This window comes from Lissotriton helveticus, chromosome 4_1 (genome assembly GCF_964261635.1).
Source record: "Lissotriton helveticus chromosome 4_1, aLisHel1.1, whole genome shotgun sequence".
Classification (NCBI taxonomy): domain Eukaryota; kingdom Metazoa; phylum Chordata; class Amphibia; order Caudata; family Salamandridae; genus Lissotriton; species Lissotriton helveticus.
In genome coordinates, this window is record NC_136063.1 from 1,628,676,151 (window position 1) to 1,628,699,072 (window position 22,922).

Below are 22,922 nucleotides of genomic sequence, written 5' to 3' on the forward strand. Positions count from 1 at the left end.
TTTGTTGACGCCTGTTCAAATTTCTGTCGTGTGCCGCCCTAATCCATGCATTAAGGGCCTCAAACTGTGTAGGTCTAGGTGAGGGTTTCAATGAGGACATAGTTGCTTTTAGCCGATGTAACACCTCTAACTTAAACGTCCCGTACCTCGGGAACTGCATTTCCTCATTCCCTTCCGTAAGCTTATTCCAAGCCCCAATCCATAATATGGTATGCAGCCCAACATTCGTTGCCATATAATGAGCTGGTGTACCCTCCGGCGGAGCCTCTTCCCCATAATAATGTTCACTTCGTTTTCGTTTAAAAATCCCTTTTAAACACTTAAAACACTTCATGATTTCTCTCTTTCTCCGCGTTTGTTTACTTCCTGATGATATTCCACCAATCTCAGCCCAGTTCTCACTAACTGGCCTATCCGTACGCGACTTTCCTCAGACGTCACTCTAGCCGCCCAACCAGAGCGCGGCTCCAGCTAACGTCACACCAACCGCTCAATCACAGCGCGGCTCTAGCCGACGTCACCCGTCCCCCTTCGCAGCAGTTCCCCTCCTTTCTCAGCTCGTCTCCTCGGTCATGCACGCGTCCCATTCATACTCTGAAAAATGATTACTTCCGTCCAAGCGATCACCTTTCTTGACTGTACGCCCACAGTCTTTCTGTAGTTGTCACCTTAACTTGACGAAATGTCTTTCCGTTTACTTCCAGACAATCGCCCTCACTGATAGGTTACTCACACACAGTAACTTCCGACCAGCGTCCGTTACTCATACGCTCACTCTTACACTCCCCCTATCTCGGTTCCACGGCGGTCAATGGTACCTCGTGACCTCCGTACTATGGTCGACAACTACTCTGGATGTTCGATACACCCAAAACCACTTAAGCTCTGGCCTGAACTTAAGATTTCACCAGTTCACCCGTTTACCAGGTAACCAGTTTACCAGGTTGCGCGCGCTCACAACCTTCTCTCATTCACACTACAGGCATTCAACTCCGCAAGACATTACAATACAAATACAACACAAAACACCGCAATCTGTTCACGCATGACCGTTGTTATACTCACTCTCCTCCGATACTGCTGCTTTTCTCGCACCGTCTGCACCTTTCGGCACACGATTCTTCCGCTGCTCGTCTCTCGACGTCTAGGGGCCTTGGGGTAAACTAACCTCTCTAGATTACCTTCCTCAAGAAGATAACCATCCTACTCTGCTACCAACTGTTAACGCTGGATTACTGGTTACTAGTTACCTTACCAGATCCCAAACCAAGTCGACTGGATCGTTGGTACCTGTCATTGAGTAAAAGGTAATCTAACAATAGGTCAATCAATTAAGAACTTACACCACTCTAAATGACCACTGACCAGGATTAAGTTTCAAAGATTTAATATAAAGTCAAAGATAACTGAAGATACAAACTTCTCAAGATGAGGTTCAAAAGATAAACTGGTATCACTATGAACATAAATTCTTTGAACAATCTGAGTCTACAAAACAGAATAATGAGTACAAGCTCGAATATCATGAGCGTTGCCAAAATGGATACAAGTTGCAACCTCAAAGTCATTACAGAAAAGAAAATTAAGGTTAGTCTGTCCCTACACTATACTAAGTGACATCCCTACTTAACAAGATCTTTACCCCTCTAGGTGTCAGCCGTGGTGACTTCCTAAGAAGATCACGCACTTCTCTTTGTCTCTTCTCTGATAATGGGTTTCTCCTGATCAGTCTATCTGCCTACCCATCCGCTTCCTTATGCTCCCAAAATCATCTGCTCTGCTCTCCTCCCGGGTCGCTTTCCCTAATACCAAATCACATTTCCGATAGGAACGCCCCTTGGGACGCCCCTCACGTGGTACATCTTTGCGCGGTAAACTCCATGATGGTACTCTTCAAGACCCTCGTTAAAGTTGACCTTGGCTCCCAGGCTTCTTCTCCAGTGCGCCGATACCCCCTGAAATTCCTGAAAACTCCTACAGGCCTGCGCCAAGCGCCACTGAACAAAGCCCCTTTCATTCTAGCTGATTAGGACCCTCGCACCTGCATACAGTCCGTCCTGCAGTGGGCCTCAAATTCCAGACTCCACCATATCTATAGGTCGTAAAGCACACACGAAGCTCTGTACTGGACGCCTCTCGACTTCTCTTCTAACGAGCACATGGCACATCAAAGGAGATGACATTATCAGTTCAGGCCTACTTGATTTACATGAAGCGGGTCCCTGCACTCTGAAAATATTTAACTTGATTTAAACAGCATTCTTAACTAACATACGTTTCTTAAAGCAACACATCTATAAAGCATATATTTCAAACTAAATTCGATAATACATTTTGGAAGATCCATGTTAACCCCATCTCACATTAATTTAGCAGCACGTTTAGATTTGCTGTGAATTGCCATGAGGCCTACACAATATACTGGTTTTCAGAGTTCCATTCAACTCTTACATGATTCCTTTAACATGAGAACGTGAGGTTTTCATATTCATTCCAACACTTCTACATTAATCTCACACAATTATGATTATTGTTACTCTACTTAAACATTCTATACACTTCACTACTGAATATAAGACACTCTGTGTATTTCACTTCTAAATATAAAACACTCGTGTGCAGCGCATGTTTAAACTAACTACGTGCTTGTAAATATGGTGCACTTATACATTTTTCAGACTTGTGCTCTCTCAAATACACTGACACTATAACCGCAGCATTGAGACATTCTATGAAGTGACACTGTCAACTAATCATAGGCATGCACTCTGGAACCTGTAGACACAGATATACTCAATTTGAAAGATTTGAAAGGAAGACTGTGATGCCAATTAGGACTAAGAGACACTGGCACAGCACACATGGGCATAGAGACATTCGATACAGGTGGATGTTGGGAGGTATGGGATCTAACTACCTACAGAGTCTGCAGCAAAGGGGACACCTATCAACCTAAATTCTATAAAAAACACTCTACAGCTCATTGATACGGCACCAGTCCACCCTTTTCAATTACCCAAAAATCAAATCTTGTTTTGCCTCGCTGGAGATTAGCAGAATAAAGGCCATATATATAAAGAATGGATTTGGTAAAAGTGGTCACAAATTGCACACTGACTTTTACCAAATACATTCTGTTTTTGCAAGCTGACCTATGTACTAATAGGTCACTTCACAAAAACCCAAATCGTAATGGTTCACAATTCGACCTACTTCATGAATAATAATGAGGTAGGTCACAAATTATGACTCACTATGATTCACAACATCATAGAGATGGTGGCCTCCTGGGGTTAGCAGTTCACCATATCTGTGATAGGTTTTTAATACAGCTTTGTTATGCATTATGTTTTCCTAAAAGGAAAACGGTATGTTTTTAAAAAAAAGAAAAGAAAAGTTTAGCCACCAATTTTTAGGAGTAGGCAGTGGTCCATGGGACTATTGCTTACTCTTAAAAATGTTTTGTCAACATTCACAAATTGTAAAGGGTCCCTTGGGAACCCATTCCTGTGTGCGAATGGATTAGCACCTCCTTCGAGGAGATGTTAAAATATTAATGTTTTGCAACTAGATTTTGGTTTCAAAACATTATTACATTGCATACCAAATTGACATTTGGAAAGGACGCCCTAGACATACCATGAACAGCTCCTTGCAAATACTGATTAGATATTTGGTCGGAAACACAAATTGCGATTCTGTAATATGTTATTGAATCATAATTTGTGTTTCAAAGCATTTTCCCCCGGTGAAAATGCCTGATTCTGCAAATGCAAAAAATGCTTCATACATCTGGCCTTTATGGCACAGCAAGCTTCAGCTTCATGTCTTGGCTGAAGCATGTCACTTAAAGTGACTCCTTCTTAAAATACATTATACCACAGTTTATGAAAGAATATTTCTCGAGGAGGTGAGCCAACATCCTATCCACCCCACGTAAAGCGTGTCCTCCAAGTTTAAGGTCTGATTGTGCATTAGCTTATTTGTGATAAATAAACACCATTAAAGATGAGATCATGCTAAATAAAAATAAGCAGAGAAAATAACATAATTGCCAACAAAACTGCTCGCTTCAGACTTCCGTCGGCTTTTCATTTTTCAATAAATAAGGCGGCTGATATATTCTCTTCTTAGCACTGGGGATTTCATTTAAAAAACAACAAAAAAAAACAAGCACTAGGCTTTGCTTATAATATTTTCTACATTGAAATGCAAAGTGCAACATTAGACCCAGACTGTTAATAAAACATTTGGTTCGTTTTATATGTAAAACGCACGTACTTGTAAACTGCACGCATTGACGTTCTCGTGACTGCCTCTGGGCCAAGCTGCTGTTTTCCGTCTTGGCTGAACGTGGCCATATGTTTCGAGATTCCTTTTGTTAAATCGAAGAAAGAGGTGACTGGAGGTGCTCCGCTCTGCCAAACTGCTACTGCGTGAACAGGTTTACTCGACTGATGTATGTTTATAATACTGTTTCTCACAAACGAGAGGCGAAAACTGTGCCCAGTGCTGTAGTTTACTGAATAATCAAATTGTTAATTTCTCCAAAAAAAAATCTAATTGGGGAACCGAGTAAAACGGTCGTGTAGTATTCGCATAACATGAGGTGTATAAAAAATAATTTTACAGTCAAAATCTCATCCTTTAGGAATAGAACGTTGTGCCTTATGGTGGTTTTCATTGCTTCGCCGAGTGTCTCAACCAAAGTCATAGTTCGCAATTTAAAAGAAAATAAAGGAAGACAGAACTTTACTACCAGGCTGTGAGCGATAAGGAGCCTTAGACAGAAAGAAATGTTCTTTAATAGTGAAGCCATTTTGGATGTGAGCGATGTCTGTTTTTTTTTTTGTGTGCATTTTTTATATAGCGCAGACTTGACCTTAAGGTATTGGAGCTCTTTACATGAGCATCAGTTACATTACACAAGGTTGCATCATTTTTTTAGGCATGGGAGATTAATTTATTTGCCCAGAATATCAAGTCGACCTTGAGACTCGAACCTGGTTTTCAAGCTCCAAAGTCAACAGATTTGGAATTAACGCCACATCGCCTCCTGTCTTCTCTAGTTCATATAGTACAGACACATAACAGAGCCATATCATCGTTGTCAACAAATTGCTTAGTTTACAACACACCAGCAGGATAGAAAATAGACAGACATATTTGCAAATAGGGCAGTTTTGAATTTGTACTTTTGAATAGGTGTTTCACAAGCTATGGGATATAGAATACCTTTGTGCTTGCTACAGGCAATGTTGTAGTAAAGTCAAGGAAATCAACAGCAATGACAGGTCCATAAACCTACAAAAGATTGTCTTACCAGACTAGCCACTCAGGCACTCTCTGATTGTCCTATAGACCAGTCTGAGGTTAACTGCGACAGTTGTTTAGCAAAGATGCCATGGGTCATGGTGCAAGCAAGAAAAATGGCCACCTTGACTGCTGCTGGGTCAGTAAATCAGAATATTTTTCAGGGTTTAATGGGACACTGAAGTCTCTGGGCCTAGGTATCACTGCACCTGCTGCACCAATGGTAGCTACTCGCCTGAACTATGAATTAGTGCAGAAGTTGCAGACAGCACAGCTGTTGCCACTCTTTTTCTAAGCTGTTCTGCCACTCTATTTTTCCGAGCTATTTTCTCTGCAGCTCGTGCAGTATCTCACACAGTTGCCAAGTTAATGTATACACATTGTAGACAAAGTCCCTACCACAAAAATATACAAGGCATAAACACAAGGCCACAATCAGGGACACCGGCGGCGTGTGCCCGGAGAAGCACAAATGATATGGAGAATAAGCTGTCCTTTCTCATTGTGACTGCCTAGAAAATGTATTGCTAATGTCACTTTTATACGTGAATGCCTGAGGTCTGGAAATCTGTTGATTTCCATACCCTGATGCCCTACCCACTAGATTGTTAATGTACTGCTTTCCTTATGTATGTTGAATAAACACAGTCTTTCCCATTTCGATAAATCAACACAGCACTGATTGTGGCTTTGTGTTTATGCCTTGTATATTTTTGTGGTGGGGACCTTTGTCTCTAGTAATACAATACCCCTTGGTCCCTCTTGACACACAAGGTTCCCTTGTCCCTTGATACTCTTACACATTGTAGACAGCACAATTTCTAAAGGACGGCAGGGCTCCATTCTAGACCTGCGCAGGTGGTCATGAAATATCCCCAGTTGCTTTGGATGTTCTTCCTGGAGAATGGTGCTATGTTCTCAGTGTTAATAAATTGTGCAGCCTACAGTGTACACACTGACTCTGTAACTTTAGAGTTAGTCCTTGAGCTGCAGAAAAGCACAGCTCAGAAACATGGAGGCCTGTTTGCTGCTCTCTGCTTTGAAGTTATGCTGCCTGCAGCTCAGTCACGAACTGACACAGAAAGCATATTGGTGTAAGCACTGTAGGATAAACAATTTCTTCATAAACAGGGGCATAGCAACATTCTGCAGTCTCTAGTCATATGAAAATCCATTCAGAGCAATGTGTGTGTGCATGAGGGAGAGGTAGCAAGACAGAAAAAATGAGCTTGTTTTCTGAAGAAAGGATGAGAGAGTGATTAGTATGAGAGCAATATTATATTTCTGTGCAAGAAAGTGAGTGAGTGAGTGAGTGAAAGAGAGAGGGGGTTAAAAGACAAAACGAAATTAGGTGAGTAATTCAGACCTGATTCGTAAACTTGGGCGCAAAGACACAGCAGCAGAATTAGCATCAGTGCGTGGTGCTCCATGCAGTCGATTTAGAGTACAAACTCAAAATGAAAAAACACATGATAACAGTGTGAGAAATTGGGTTGTTGGTGGGGTGTTATCACTAATCAAGCAACAGCCGTAATCCCTGTCAGGGGGAGTCATAAAAGTCAGTTAATTAACCTGTGATTAACCCTCTGGTAGCTTGGCACAAAAGCAATCAAGTTTAAGGCGGACTCAATGTGTAAATTATTTATGCAGTACACAAACAGCAACAAAGTTGGCTATTGGTACACAAGCTGCACTGTATACAAGCACTCATACCTCCCAGAAATGTATAACAACATACATTTGACAGATACCTCCTTCCAGGTATGATAGTTTGAGCCCACGAAATAGCCAAATGAAAGGCATAAGACCTTCACAGAGCTCTCAGTAGCCACGTAGTGAGAGATTATAGTGTTGGATCCAATATTGTCATGCTACACACCTATAAACCTGTAAGGACCTATAAATTAAAGTTAGTTATGAATCTGGCAATGTTTCTACTGCATTTGTCGAGCTTCTGGGGGTCAACAACACTCATGCACCTGCTCTCCAGTCTGTCAGATCCTCTGATGTTCTGTCATTATAACTGGTTTCCAACAGATGGATATTTTTGCAATTGCCTGCTCCTGGAGATCATTAAGCCACATGTCTATTTTCAGTTTTTCTTGACTGGAGCCAATGTATGGTTGGGAATACACAGCTTATCCAGGAGAAAGCATAGGTTAAATCCGTTTGCTCTTCATCTTTTTCTCAGTAGATCTGGCGTTAGCCAAGACCTTTTGTTTTTCAAAATAAATGTTAAAATAGGCATTTATGTATTCATATGTAGAGGAGTGTTCTGTCAGCCCTACTCAGCCATTGTTCTGCTGGAGTGTCTTTCACATTTTTCTTAGCATAGAGCATGGGGGGGGGGGATATCCATTACAATGCAGTCATTACAACACACTACCTTTACAATGCCACTGGTACAACACAACTGCCTTTACATCGCATGCCATTACAACGCATGCCATTACAATGCATGTCACTACAACACATGCCATTACAACGCGCACCTACAATGGATGCCAATACAACGCATTATAGGGTTAGTAATGGAGATTTTTTTGTTTTAGGGTGGGTATGGGTTTTGGGGTACATGGGAATAGTAATTACACTATTCAACACTTTTCCTACTGTTGCACTACTGTAGTGGGAATAGTAATTTTTACATCTACACTATCCAACACTTACTCTACTGTTGCCCTAAAAGTATTATGCATTGTAATGGTATGCGTTGTAATGGTATTCATTGTAATGGAATGCGTTGTAATGGTAGTTAAAAAAAATGTGTTGTAATGGAATGTGTTGTAATTGTTTGGATTGTAATGTCATATATTCGCATGGGGCAGTAAATCCGCCCACTTGATCCAATGGATTTCTGCACTTTGAGTGGCTGCACTTTTCATGTGCAGTCACTCATGTGCGGAAAAAATAACCCACTTTGGTGCCAGGACTGATGAGCCAATCGTTTGTCTTTTTATATGGCTGTCCTTTATGGGTTAACATCATGTAATGTTGCTTTAATCCAGCTTGTGAACTGTGTAAAGGAGTACAAATAATGACTTTCCTCAAGCTATGGTTCGCCTGTTTGTGCATTCAAATGCTTACATGCACATCCCCAATTAATGCATCAATTTACAAGTGAACGCTTATTATGATTTGTTTGTTTTGTTATCTTTTAATATAGAGGTAAAAGCAAACGTTAATCAAGTTTTTGTATAAGATAATTCTACTTATCTCATAAAGCTTACAACCACACAATACATGCAGCACTTGTGTTACTTACACCTAAAGTAAAAACACACACCCTTTGTTTAGATTCACTTTCTGATGACTGCCTGCCATTGTTTAAATGTACGACCAAGTACTTCAAAGCCGACAGTAATTAATGTGCTGTTTGGAAAATATGCACTGTGAAGGCTTCAGTACTTTTACTTTGTTGGCATTGTATGTTTATTACAATGAATGAGACTTTTAACATAAAAATATGTCTGTACTCTCCTCCCTTTCACAATCCTAATATTTCTCTTTAGATAAAGTAAAAGGAGGCTGCTGTTTGCAAATCGCTACTCTGACTGGTGAGAGAGGTTTCCTTTCTTTGCAGTTTGTCATTAAATTCTCAAAACATGATATCTCTGTTCAATAAAATAAAGGTTTCTTACACTCTTGTATATATCTAAAAGTAAATCATGTTTTTTAAATAATTATTTATATCACGTTCAATGTGTTTTTGATTGTGAGACTGCCAGTGGTAGCAATATGGCTGTTTCAAAAAGAATGCAACTTGAGTGAAATACTGCTATTTCTGTATCACTGTAAGCTAAATAAGTCATCAGAATGTATCTATATTACCTTTTCAGTGCATGTGTTTTTTTGTCCTTTCCTTGCTTCCATTCCTAGTTCAGCATTGCATGGGGTAGCCAGGCAGAGCATATTCATGAGCTGAAATATGGTTTTTATGTTTCATTTTTTTTACGTGGCTTATTAATGTTACTGTTGACCTAGAAGTTTCATTACTCGCCTACTAACACGGTGTGTAACAGCTTCACCGCTGTGTTTTTCTGGTTTGTTAAGTATCACTAGCAAAGCCAGTAGGTGTGGTTTTAATGTGCTAAAGTGGGCAATCACAGACATCCACAACTGCTATTTATTGCTATTCATCTCAATACTATTAATTTTAATAGCCTAAGAAGGATGGACGGATGAGTAGACCTGCCACATTAATTTTGTCAAAAAGATTTCGAAGATGGCAGCCTATGCATCTACATGCAGGCCGTCACACAAGCAGTCATCTTAGAAATATTTTGCCAAGATGACTGAAGTACTGCTTCCAAATGCATCGACTACCTTTGAATGTTAAAGTGATATTGAACTATTGCAAAGAAAAAAATATTGTCAATAATTCGGCACCCAATGCCACACCAGGTAGGTTTTCTAATGCTTGTTCGGAACTGGGCCCAAAACTAACAAACATTTCTGAGCTTTCATGATCAGCATTTGGACGACATGAACACCTAGTCTATGCACGATATTCGTCTAGACTCTAATAATTTCCACATTTTCTAACTCATGATTATGAAAGCTGTTCTATCTTTTCTACATTTGGCACTTTTTGGTCAGCCTGGCTATATTTTCTGAAGTTTTCAAACATTAGGTAAGGGCTGTGGAGAATAATAAATTGGACTGATTTAAATACAATTGTACTAGGGATCATTCAAGTATGCCTGCCAGATCCTCTACATTCTGGACCGGTGCATTGTCTTGAGCACTCTTCCTACCATTTTCTCTCACTTCTACTCTAGGTGATGCTTTTTTCACTTTGAAGTGCTCTATTAATGCCATATTCCTCCCATCTGCAGTCAGAGATAACACCTCTTTTGAAGTATGTATTTCCTCTAGCATGTCTGGAAATTGTATCCCCCACCCCTAGGTTGCCCTAACTATATTGTCTTACTGCAAGTATTGTCTCGCTGTGACACTAAACAGAGTCTGTGCTTCTGGAATATCAGTGTTGGACTTGGCAGCCTCTGCAGGGCCACCCCCAAACCTTTTGTCTTCACCCCTCCTGCTTTGCTGAATTTGTTTTTTTTGTCCTTAACCAGTGTTAATGTACTTGTGCTCTTTCCTTTCAACATGGCAACATTTTCTCATAACTGATTGGCATATTGAATTTTCTATATGTCCCTAGTAAAGGGGAGTACCATAAGCCCAGGGCTTGTAAATTAAACTTATTTGAGCCACCCACTTTAGTAGCCCCTATAATCATGTCTTAAGGCTGCCATTGCAACCTGTATGCATATAAGTCACTTTTAAGGCAGGCCGTAAATAGCCCATTGGGCGTGGTGCATTGTGTTTGAAAAGTTGGAGATGTGCTCTTAAGTTTTACATGTCCTGATAGTGGAAAACTCACAAATGTGTTTTTCACCACTGTTAGGCCTACCTTTCCCACAGGATAACATTGGTTTACCCTATTACATTTAATAAGTGATGACTTTTGGTTTTGAACAGATAGAAATGTCATGTTTGTCTTCTAGGGAATTTTAATGTAAAACCCTCTTTAACTGTAAAGTCGAATTGTAAGTCACAATTCGGAAAATGCCACTTTAAAAAAGTTGGCATTTTCTTGTCCTAACCGTTTGGTGCCTGCAGCTTGTTTCCTGGCCACATGACTAGGTGTGGTTGGAGTTTGGCCTTTGTGTGTTCCTCCCAGCCAGACACACAATAGAGACACTGGGTGTTGGCAGGATAAGCCAACAAAGGCAGGATGGGGCTGAGCTGTGCACAGCCCTATTTACATGTCAAAGACTCTGCCTCAGCTTAAACACAAATAACTTAACACTACCCTATTGTGCCTGCAGAAAGACTGGGACCATGGCAAGGATGTAGGAATTGCCAGATAGTTCTGTGGGAGGAAAAGTCCAGAAGTTTCTTCCACTTCAAAGGGGCACCAGGTATAAAAATAGTACTTTCATACCCACTCCTCAGCTCACTTCTGGACCTGCAGATGATGCCAAGAGGACTGCCCTGCTGCCTGCAGCCTGCCTTGTAGCCTCAGAGGAATTCCCTGCTGCTTGAGACCTGCGTTTATGCTTGACCCCAAGACTTCCAAAGTGACTCCAAGGGGTAGTTGGCTGGCTTCCTGATCAAAACCTCACAGACAAAAAGGTTTCAATCATCCTGACTCCACATGAGTAAGTCCTGGGCCTCCATGGGGTGCTTCTTCAGTCCTGGACCCTTGGGAGCAGTGCTAACGGTTTCCAGATATCCCAAATCCAAAACTTGAGCTTTGTAATTTTCTTTCCAAAAGTGCTCTGAGAACTGATAGGGAACTGGGCCAACCTGCTCGCTGATCCATGCAAGGTGTATCACCGGCGCATGACGGCAGCTCCTGTGATGTTTTTTACCACAGCAGCAAATTCTGTTTGGTGGCTCCCCGCAGAAGGGGTATCCAGACTTGAGAGGCCCTTGCCAGCAATCGCCTGCAGCTTCATCCCGCTGGAGAATTTTTACTTATATAAAAGAAACTACGGGCCTGATTTCGGTCTTGGCGGCACTCCCGCCCCTCCATGTCAGAGGTTATAAGTACTCCGTCGAGCTGACGGATTCCCACCTGCCATATTTAGATGTGGGCTGGCTGATCCGCCATCCACATCAACAGACTGTTTTCTGTCATGTAAGCGACTCACCACCTTTGAAGATGGCTAACATTACTCCATCGCCATCAGGGTGCTAGGATTGTGTTGAACCTATTTAGATTTCTCAGTTGTGCTGGCATTGTCCTAAAGGAGGATAAGTGATGGAGTGAGTCCATCACGGGACGCGTTCCACATTGTACTATTACTGTGGCTTTTGGATGGAGGCTAGCATCACACACCTGATGTGTTTGTGCTGATGCTTCTCCCAGTCCCTCTTACCACTAAATACCTGAGAGGAGAAGGCTTTGCTGATCCTGCATAGTGAAGCACTGACAGGAATCCCTGGTGAAGTGGAGACTGATAAGTAATACTTTTGAATTTGTCACTAAACATAAATGGAGTTTTTGATTTAGAATTAACTGTTGCTCATGTGTTTTGTATTTTGTTACCATATACCATAGCAGCCTCTTCACTCACCTGAACCTCCCAACCAGCCCAACCTTCTGCCCTAACTCAGCCCAATTCCAAACTCCCACCCCAATCCCAACCACACTCACTTCTTTGCAGGTACCCACCCCAAAAGACACAAGCAGCACAATCACACACACATACACATACACACAAACACACAAGGAAACACACAGCATACACACACTATTGAAACCTCCCCCCACGCACTAACATGCTTTAAACTTCAAGGACTTAATCGGCAAGAGGTGTATGCTGTTTGTCTTGTGTTAGCGAGGACGAACAAGGATTTATTGATCCCCGCTTGAGTTATCCAAACTAAGAGGTGGTGGAGAAGCCAGATGTACAAGGTGTGGATTCCAGGAGCTGTATGACATCCACATGTTTACTACCTGTCTGCTACTGAAAGGATTTAGGGATAATGTGGGTAAGACCCTTTCAGATGCATTGGGCAAAAAAGTTGAGGTGGCGTTCGTGTGCTGCTCCCGAGTCGAAGCGGAGTGAAGCGAAGTGAAGCAGCATCCAGTGTGTAAGCCTCTCTCCTCACCCTCACCCTCACCTAGCCAGCCGTCATTCAGCATTCGCCTCACCCGATCCTCAACTGTATGGGAAGCCAGGCCGTGAAGCAGAGAAGCCGAGAGCGAAGCGAAAGTACTGGCGTGATTTGGCCCTCGCACCCTCTCCTTCTTACTTCGGCCCGCCCGCGCCGCGGTTGGATGGGCGATCTTGTTCGGAGTTGCCGCTATCGCTGAGTGAGAGGTGAGGAGCGGCTAGCGAGTTGGCGAATTGGAGAGTCCAAGGTGCGAGGGGGCTAGCGTGGGGGCTAGCGTCTGCCCGCATTTTTGTGCACGAAGTTGTGCCTGAGTTGTACACGAGGCAGGTGGCTGGAGGCAGAAGGCAGGCGGCAGGGTTTCGTGAGACTGCATTACGCTCCCTGTCTTACCTGCCTCATCTGGAGGTGTGCATCATGAGATCTCCGGGAGTAGTAGCAGCAGAGCAGCGGAGGAGCAGTGAGGAGCAGTGAGCTCAGTGAGCACAGCAAGAGGCTGAAACGGTGTAGTGCACGGTGTGTGGTGCCCTGTTGTGTACACAGCGCACAAGGCACGATGTGGTGAGGTGGGACGAGGCACGAGGCACAAGACATTGGGACAAGGCAGCGAGAAAGCGTGCAGCGGAAAGTAGCGGAGAGCACTGAGACACAGTGAAACGCCAACAAACAATACGAGGAGAGAGAAGAAGTGGCAGTATTGGCACTGGCACCAGTTCCTGCTTTCTAGCGCTCCCACTTTCAAGCGGCGTCCCCCCACGGTGCCTTTGTTTTGTGGTCGAACATTATCGTAGCTTTGGGCATTCTTTATGTCCAATTGATTATTTATCTGTTCTTTTTTATTGTAATCTCGTTTGTGACTCTTATTCTAGTATCCAGTGTTTTTATCTTAAGTAACCACTAAACATAATGACAGCGAAAAAGCTAAGGTCTGGGCGGTTACTGATAGGAAGGACTTGTTCAAAGATTAAATCTAATCACTTACGTAACAAGGATGTTCCTGGTATGTTGTTAAAAGGACAATGCCAACTTTATAGTTTATGGGAAAGAGGAAAGGACAGAGTCCCCCAAGTGGGACCAAATATTGTAAATAGTAAGGGGGAGGGTGATGGACATGGAGGAGTAATTGTGAGTGTGAACAGCAATTATGTTGAAATAGTTGAATCATTAGATATGGCAGATGATAAAGAAGCACTTACTGTTGGGGTGGGTAGGTCTCAGGGTCCCTCGGAACCCCTGAGCCACTTGATGCAAATCCCTGGGGTTCAAAATGGTTCTCAAACCCACCATGTATCCTCTGGACCTACTTCTAAAATAGTGGAGGTGAGTGTGCATAGACCCTTACCTGCCCCCGGTGGAATCATAGAAGACCTTCTTGGTCCTTCTCCGGTTGCGTAGGTACGAAGTAATGATTTCACCCTTCCGGATCTAGATCTAGAGCTTTATAGGAGAAATATCGCCTGTGAAACCAGCAAGATTACAGAATTGGCAAATACCCCAGTAGTACTAGCCCCTATAGGACTTCAAATATTCTGTAGTACTCCATCTAATAAATCTAATTATTCTCTATCACAGTCTCACACCTCCACGAGCCCTGATTTAAATATTACTGATATCCAACCCAGTCAAACCACCAGGAAGGATATACTTGTTTCGGACTCTTTGTCATCGTTAGAACATCTGCTATCCTCCATTTTAAAGTTACTTGAAAAATTCGTTGGAGGGTCAGATTGTGTGCTGGAAACCGTAACACAAATACTAAAGGTATTATTAAACAGCAAACAGAGGAGGGTACTTAGTTTAGAAACGGACTCTATTAAAGTAGGATTGGAAGCAAAGATTTATAAGGTGGTGGGGAACAAGTTTGAGAACGCTAATTGTGATTCAATCCCAGTTAACCACGATGGTATACCTCAAATCTTTGAGAAAAAGAATATAGTGGCTACGGTAGAGAAGATTCTTGATTCCTCATTAAACCCACTATTAGTTGATTGCGCTCATGAGTGTGTTCAAGAAGATAAAATCACGGTGGACCCAGAAAAAAGGATAGATAAGGAGATAGTTCCTATTTTTAAGACCCAAACAAATGAGGAGAGAGAGTGTATCCTGAATTCATCATGTTTGGGAAAAAAGGAAAAGGAGATATTTCCTATTTTTAAGACCCAAATAAATGAGGAGAGAGAGTGTGTCCTGGATTCATCATGTTTGGGAAAAAATTAAAAAAATGGGAAACTCAAAAAGAACAGAGGGAAACAGTTGAAACCAAAACGAAGATTTGCAAAAAAGAGGCAAAGGAAAATTTGTTTTAAGGAAGACGCAGAACCCCTCATGGGAAAGGACCCTTCCCAGGGGTTATTGCACAATGTATCACAAGATATGAACCAGCTTGTCGAAGTAGATCAAGTGATTACAGAGCCCAAAGATCTGCCGTTAGGGCCTTTGTTGATTTATAATGCTTCCCCCCCAAATACTATACATCCCCAGTTAGCTCCATATACTATTGTAACAGAGGGACCTCCAAGTGTTAAAATGGCGGCACAGCAGATGCCTGCTAGCCTAGTTTATTCAGCACTTATCCCTTGGCTTTGCCGTTCCCGGAAATGGAAGAAAGTAAAGGAGAATCAAAGTTACCTAATGATGTTCGCGTAAGGGAATTGATAGATACATTTCATTTAGACTTCTTGCCCCTGTTTGATAGGTATCTCATATTGAATAGGTCTTCTCTCCTCAAATGTTTTTGGGAGATCGAAAGTTTGAAACTCATTTAAAGTAGTGACTTAAGTTTTGAAATTAAAGTTGGGCATATAGCGAGGGTAAAGTTTAATTCTAAAATCATTGTAAATCTTATACTCCAATGGTCAGAAGCTCTGCAAAGTAGGGGGATTGATGTTATCCCTTTTGTGGAGAAACCACGAAATAGAGTTTTTGATAATAAGCCCCCGATAACTCAGGCAGTCTCTGTCACTAGAGATCGCCTTCTAGAATTTGAGGACTTAAAAATCTGTATTTCTAAAAAGGGAAGACAAGTGAGACTCATAGATCCTATCTCCCTCCCCTTCCAACGGAACTCCATAGAAGAGAGCCTACAATGGAATTGGTTACCTGGTGTCCTGTGGAGCAGATCCTGCAATAATCTCCCCCTGCATCCATTCTTTTAGCAATGAACTAAAAATAATATAGTGGAATGCTGCAGGAATAAAGAATAGTAGGGAAAAGCTGCAATTTCTACACACACTAGATGCAAACGTGATCTGTCTCCAAGAGACTTGGTGCACAGAGAATTTATTACTGGACAAAGATTACTTTACGTTGGACGGCAGAGCAATTCCATCCAGGAGAGGACATGCAAGGGGCGGGGTGGCTTGCCTGTTGTCTAATAAAATAAAATGGAGTTATGCTCATTACATAGACCCTAGTAACCTTTTCAGGCAATAACTTTGTTCAAAATGGGCAACGCTGGAAGGGTAAACCATTGATTTTGATAAATGCTTACATTCCTCCGGATGCCTGCCACAATGTACTTTAAAAAAATGTATTTTCATACATAAAGAAAGTCACTGAAGCAGAACCTTCCCCTCATATAATTTTGGTAGGGGATCTTAATTGTAAGATCTCCAATCTTAATCTAGAGATTTTCAGAAATAAGGATAAAGAAGAATCCTTGCAGATTCCTCAAGCGATTTTTCCACAAAACATCAGGACAAATACAAAAGGGAAAATGCTTCTTGATGAATTGATAAAAGTTGATGGCATTATAGCAAATGGAAGGCTCCCGTCAGATACACCGGCGAACTTCACCTGTAAATCAAATAACAGTGAATCCATCCTAGACTATGTGATAGTGGGAAGTACCTCCTTCTTCCTCGTGAAAGATCTTAAGGTCTCTAATACTCACCATAGCGACCATAAAGTGTTAACTCTCACTGTAAATTTACATCCAACTCAGACCGATCCATGGTCGTTAAATAGTGATTTGGTCGGCTTCGGTAAGAAATCAGGAAGATGTCAGTGGGATATCAGGACTATTAGGGGTTTGGAAAGTATCTTAGAGGCCGCCGTGGTCAATTTGGTTAACTGGAACAGCTTTGAAATAGCATGTTTTGCTGATTTTATGGAAACAGTGATTAGAGTTGCAAAAAAGTCGATCCAAAGAAGTAACATTAGAGTAACTCCCAGATCTCTACGCCTACCTAATATTGAAATAAATAAATTAATTAGAGAACAATATCTGACCAACTCCTCCGAAAGATATCGTAGAATTTTACTACTCAAGAGAAGGAGGACTAGGGTGAAGGTTAAGATGAGAAAAGAAAAGAAAGGGAGGATAGTACATGGATTAAATTGAGGGAAGCTGCATTGAAAGGTCAAACAAGAACATTCTGGTCTCTTATCGGGGAGGGTTGTGGAGTTAGATCAAGTCCACTTCCAGTTCCTATTGAGGAGCTTATATGGGTTGGCTATATCCAGAGCCTTTATGCAAGTAACGGGAATGTGATTGATTGTAGCAGAGTAAATGAAGACCCCTCTCCATATGAACCACCTTCTGAAAAAGATATTGAACTGGCCATCAAGGGTATGCGCTCCTCTGGGGCGATGGGCCCGGATGAACTCCCAATCTCGGTCTTGAAACAAAACAGTGCAATGTGGAGTAAAATCCTTTTCCCGGTCTTTAGATTCTGCTTTGCAAATAAAACCGTTCTCCCATCTTGGAAAGGGAGTATTTTAGTCCCCCTCTTCAAGAAGGGAGACCGTGACGCCCCACACAATTACCGACAAATTGCACTTTTGGATGCAGTGGGTAAAGTCTTTGCCAAATGCCTCCTGATGCAAATCAATGTCTGGGTGGACTCGGGTGAAATTCTTCCATTTGAACAGACCGGATTTAGGCGAAGAACCATGGATAATCTAACAGCATTGCAAGTAATAACTGAAGAAATATGTTAAAGTCCGAGGAGGGAAAGTGTACGCAGCTTTCATAGATTTCTCCACAGCATTCGACAAAGTAGATCGTCTTTTGCTGTGGAGAAAACTATCGGACCTCGGCATGCCGGCCACCCTTCTGGAGTTGGTTCGAGCTCTCCATACTGACACTTGGTGTAGAGTCTTGATGGGGGGATAAGAGGTCTATCCCAAGTTATTTCTACAACAAACAGCCCAAAACAAGGTTGCTTGTTGGCCCCCCTTTTATTTTCTTTATATATATATCTGATCTACCCTATGCCCTGTCCTTAAGTGAAGGTATCGCCCCATTATTGGGGGGAAAATCGATAGTATGTTTGCTATATTTCTACGACATATTAATACTGGATTTAACACCGAGGGGATTAAATAGTCGTCTGCAGGTATTACATGAATATACAGAGGCCCATCACTTAAAGATAAATGTGTCTAAAAGTAAAATAATGTGCATGCGGGGAAGGAAAAAGTTGAAGTTTGGGAACTATGTTTGGTCTGTTGGTGGACAAAAATTAGAAGTGGTAAATTCATATGTCTTCCTAAGAAAAATAGTGTGTGGAAACTTAAGTGAAAATGCTCATATAGGAAATAATATTAGGAAAGCAATGGCACAAGGTAAAAGCTTAATCTCCCTTTACAGATCCACCACAGGCAGAAGACACTTCGCACTTCTACTAGAGGTTTTCCGTACTAAAATCCCAGCGTCCATGTTGTATGGTATCGAACTACTCGACATAAGAAAATGGGGCTTTTTAAATACAACAGAAGGTAACATTTTTCGGAATCTAGCCTCAGTTAACTCTGCCTGTTCTGTTGCGGCTCTTAGGTTGGAATTTGGGCTGCGCAGTAGTTGGGTACAGGGTCTCGCAGGGATAGTGCGCTGGGTCCCAAGCCTTGTAAAGGGTGATCCTGGTACATTAAGATCCTTTATTCAGAAAGAATTATTAGGAACCCTAAATGAGCAATCATTAGTTGTAAAAAAAATTGGAACTGCGGTGGAGTTGCTTCCATTGGATGAATCGGTACTTTTTACTTTATCTTCATATCAGCTTACGGCAACTTTGAAGCAGGCCACCTGGAAATTAAGTTTTACTATGGACAGGGAAGCGCGTATTTCAAAGAGAGGCATTCATCCAGTTATCGATTCTTGCCTGATAAACAATGTACAGTTTTATATTACTTGGAACCTCCATCATGGAGTGCGTCGTTTTTGGCTTTTATTGAGGCAGGGTTCTCTTCCACTTAACAATGTATTGTCCAAATGGTACGGTTCCTCCCCTATGTGTAATTTGTGCAATAATTCCACCCAGGATGTTACACATGTGCTCTTTGTTTGTCCGGCTCTTTTATTGTATCGACGTAAGTGGATGAGACCAATCTGCCTGCAACTATCCATTTTGTCCGCCACCGCATTTATGGATGCCATTTATAATTCTCCTAATGAAATGTTTTGCCACAGGATTTTTAACTTTTTTTAATGTTTTTTAGTTATATATTAAAATTTCTAAAAGATGTTATGACTATCATCAGTGATTTTACTTGACGTTTTATATGATTATGTATATTTGTATATCTTATTCTATTGTTCAAAATGTGTGTTTTATCCTTTGTGTTTCTTTTTATGTGGATCTCATCTGAGTTCCAAAATCATAAATAAATTTAACTTGAACTATACCCAGAACCACCACAAGCACAACACCCACAACCAACACCCCCCACACCACACCCACAACAGCACACTCAGCAAAGCCAACACACTTACACAAAAGCCCACCTACACACAAAACAACACCAACCAAAAGCAAACACACACACAGTCACCAGAAAATTGAACACCAGCAGAAAACCATGAATCCACATCTACATATTAAACACCAGACCCACATGCAACTGCCAAACATACAGACACAAGCAAATCACCCACTCCAGCTATCCCCAAAAGCCATTCGTTCACCAGCCCTCCTACCCTTATTTCTTTTTCCTTATTTTTTTTTTATTTAACACAGGTGTGTTTGTTTTATCATAAGAAGTGAAAAAAGCACATATGCATTACACATAAGAAAGGATTTACATGTAAGAGTAATTTAGAAACTCCACAGCAATTATAAACAGACAATTCATAAGGAAACAAGTACAAATAAAATCTTATCTTCGATTTCGGCAACAACAGAGCTGATTTTGTTCTTGGTCAAGTAGCAGCAGCCAAGGAGGGACTTAGACAATCGAGTTCATGATTAAAACAGATGTTGAAAACAGAAAAAAAGGTAAGTTTCTATCTCATATCCCTTTGATACTGCCAACTCAGTTTAGGAGGTTTACTCGCGACAAGGCATATCTCAATTGGCCCAGCGGAAATATTGTCTCGACTTCCTCTGATAGCGGCTTTTGCATATGACGCCACTGACACAGGTGGAATATTCTGTCGGAGACGGAGGACTCTGCCAGACTACCGACCCGCCAGCATCTAAGTTGAGCAGGTTGATCGTCTAGTAGGCAGGCAGTGAAACCGTTGGAAAAGTGACGGCAGGACAAGATCTGCTAAGAGCTAAATCAGGCTCTAAGTCCAAACATAGAAATCCTCACCACAACTTCATCCAGCGTCTCCCCAACAACAACACCTCCATTCTCAGGCACCACCAGCTGCCTTACCCCTCCGAACGCTACCTTCTCTGAACCTTTTCTTTAACATTTCTTCTATGTCCAAAGATAAGAAGAGACCGGGTCAAATCCACTTTGCCTATCGCATCTGCAATCCATCGCAGTTGGCCCTAACGTTCGAGTTTGCTCCAATCTTGTGCGACTAGATGGAAGTGTTTGGCATTTTGGACTTTTAGGCACTATTTCTCACTTTAAACTTTAAAAATTAATAACTCAGGTTCTATAGATTGGATTTTTGTAGCTTTAGTATCAAATAATATAGTCTAAGTTACACTTTATTCCTAAATTGGTGTGGGATTTTTCATGTGTTGTGTTTAAACTATATTACTGTTTAAGTGCTGCATAAATACTTTACACATATCCTCTACTTTAAGCCTGACTGCTTTGGTGCCACACTACCAGTGAGTTAAGCACAGGCTAATTTAGTGACTTTTTGTGGTCACCCTAAAAGGGATTGTGGCTGTTGCTTGAGTCGGGTTTCACCCCCTTCAACCAACAACCCAATTTTTCATACTCAAGGTTTAACCATTATTGTATTCATCAACTGTTTTCACATAGCCATAATAAATAAATAAGATTACTGCTATATTCCTACTGATGGATCCTGTGACATTTCCAAAGAGTAATTCTCAGTTCAGTTCCTGGAAACTTATAGCAGTTTCTTTAAGCAAATCAGGGACAGCTGATCATGTGAAAGTTTGCTCTTGTCAGGAGTAAGGTCTTAGTCATGATGCTTCCTGCTTTTTCTCCAGAAAGTATTTTCTCTGGTAAAGACTCTTCTGCAACCACCCGGCTGCATGTTGCAGTAGTGCAACAAGCTAGTACAGTTTGGAGTTTGAGAATCCCTTGTTCATACTACAGCTTCACAATTTATGAGTTTCAGGTTAACTTTACTGTGCTTCCCTGCCCTGACCAGATCTTGTAAAAGATGATCTAGTGTTCTAAATATCAACTTCGGAAGGAGAAACTTAAAACCTTGGCTACACCTTTTTGCTAGGGTCTTGCTGGCTTATAACATATAATGGTAACTTAACCATATAGAATTCCTGTGGCCCTCCATGATTCTCCAGATATTAAATTAATTGTGTTCTTCATTCTCTGTGCTATTTTATTCCTAGATATCTGACCCTGTCTGCTCTCCAGCACAATCCTAATATCGGCAGCTGTTCTAGTGCCTGTTACATCATAGTTCTGAGTTTGAAGATAATCTATTTGTCACATTTGATTTTTAGCCCTATCTCCAAGCTGAACTCCTATATCTCCTCAAAGCAAAGGGACACATTCTCAAGTATTAATGTGTCTTATCACTAATTCATATTCCCTAGTTTTCTTGGTTGTTCCTGAGCTTGCCAATCAGCAGTTACAATAAATCAGGGCAAAGAGTAATGGTAATAAAGTCCGCCTTGGTGCATCATCCTTTACCGCTCCCACCTCACAGAGAGTACACCTTTTATCTTAACTCTAATACATGCAGTTGAGTACAAGGAACCTATCCAGGACAGAATGTTAGGCCCAAAATTCATAAGATGGAGGACCTTTTTGCACAAATTGTCAGGTTATTGCATCAACGGTTTTGTCATTATCTAACAGCACTACTGCTGATTTATCTTCATCCCTGGACAATTGATTCCTAACATGTAGTGCTGTCTGAGTTTTGAGATTGTGTTTTATCATATGATAAACCCATTCTGATCAGAGTGTCCTATTTAGCCATTAACTTCATTGTCCTAGATGATAGTGCAATGCCAAAGAGTTCAGTGTCATTATTGATGTAGGACTGTATACTTTACAAACATCTAGATAATTGTCTGGGTACCATAAGAACAAGTGCTTGTCTAGGTGTCAACAGTATCTGCTTATCATCCGTAGTCTCAGCATAGCTCCCTATTCTTTTTTTGCGCCATCACTTCAAAAGTATTCTCCCTCTTTGTAGATCAGGCATCACTGTAGTTATTTCTTTTCACAATAGTTGTGACTCAAGGATCTCCCTTTTGGACATGTGTCAGTTTATACATGCCTTCCGCAGTTATAACCAATCCTCTCTCTTCTATATCTAGACAGGGATATTGTACATATTGTACATATAGTGTCATTCACTATCTTTCAAAAGTGTTTGGGGAATCTGCTTACATGTCGAAGTATCCACATTTTCATCCACTAACATGAATATCTACATTCCTCAATGTTCTTGCTTAACCCGTTCTGTGCTGAGCTCGTCATGAGGCACAATGCTCAGGTGCTCATGATGAGCTGAGCTCGTCATGGCCCGTGGAACGCTCACACGCGGGAATAATTCCCCTGCTGTGCTGCACGTTCCATGGGATCGGGTGTGGCCTTTACGAGCTCAGCTCGTCATGAGCACCTGA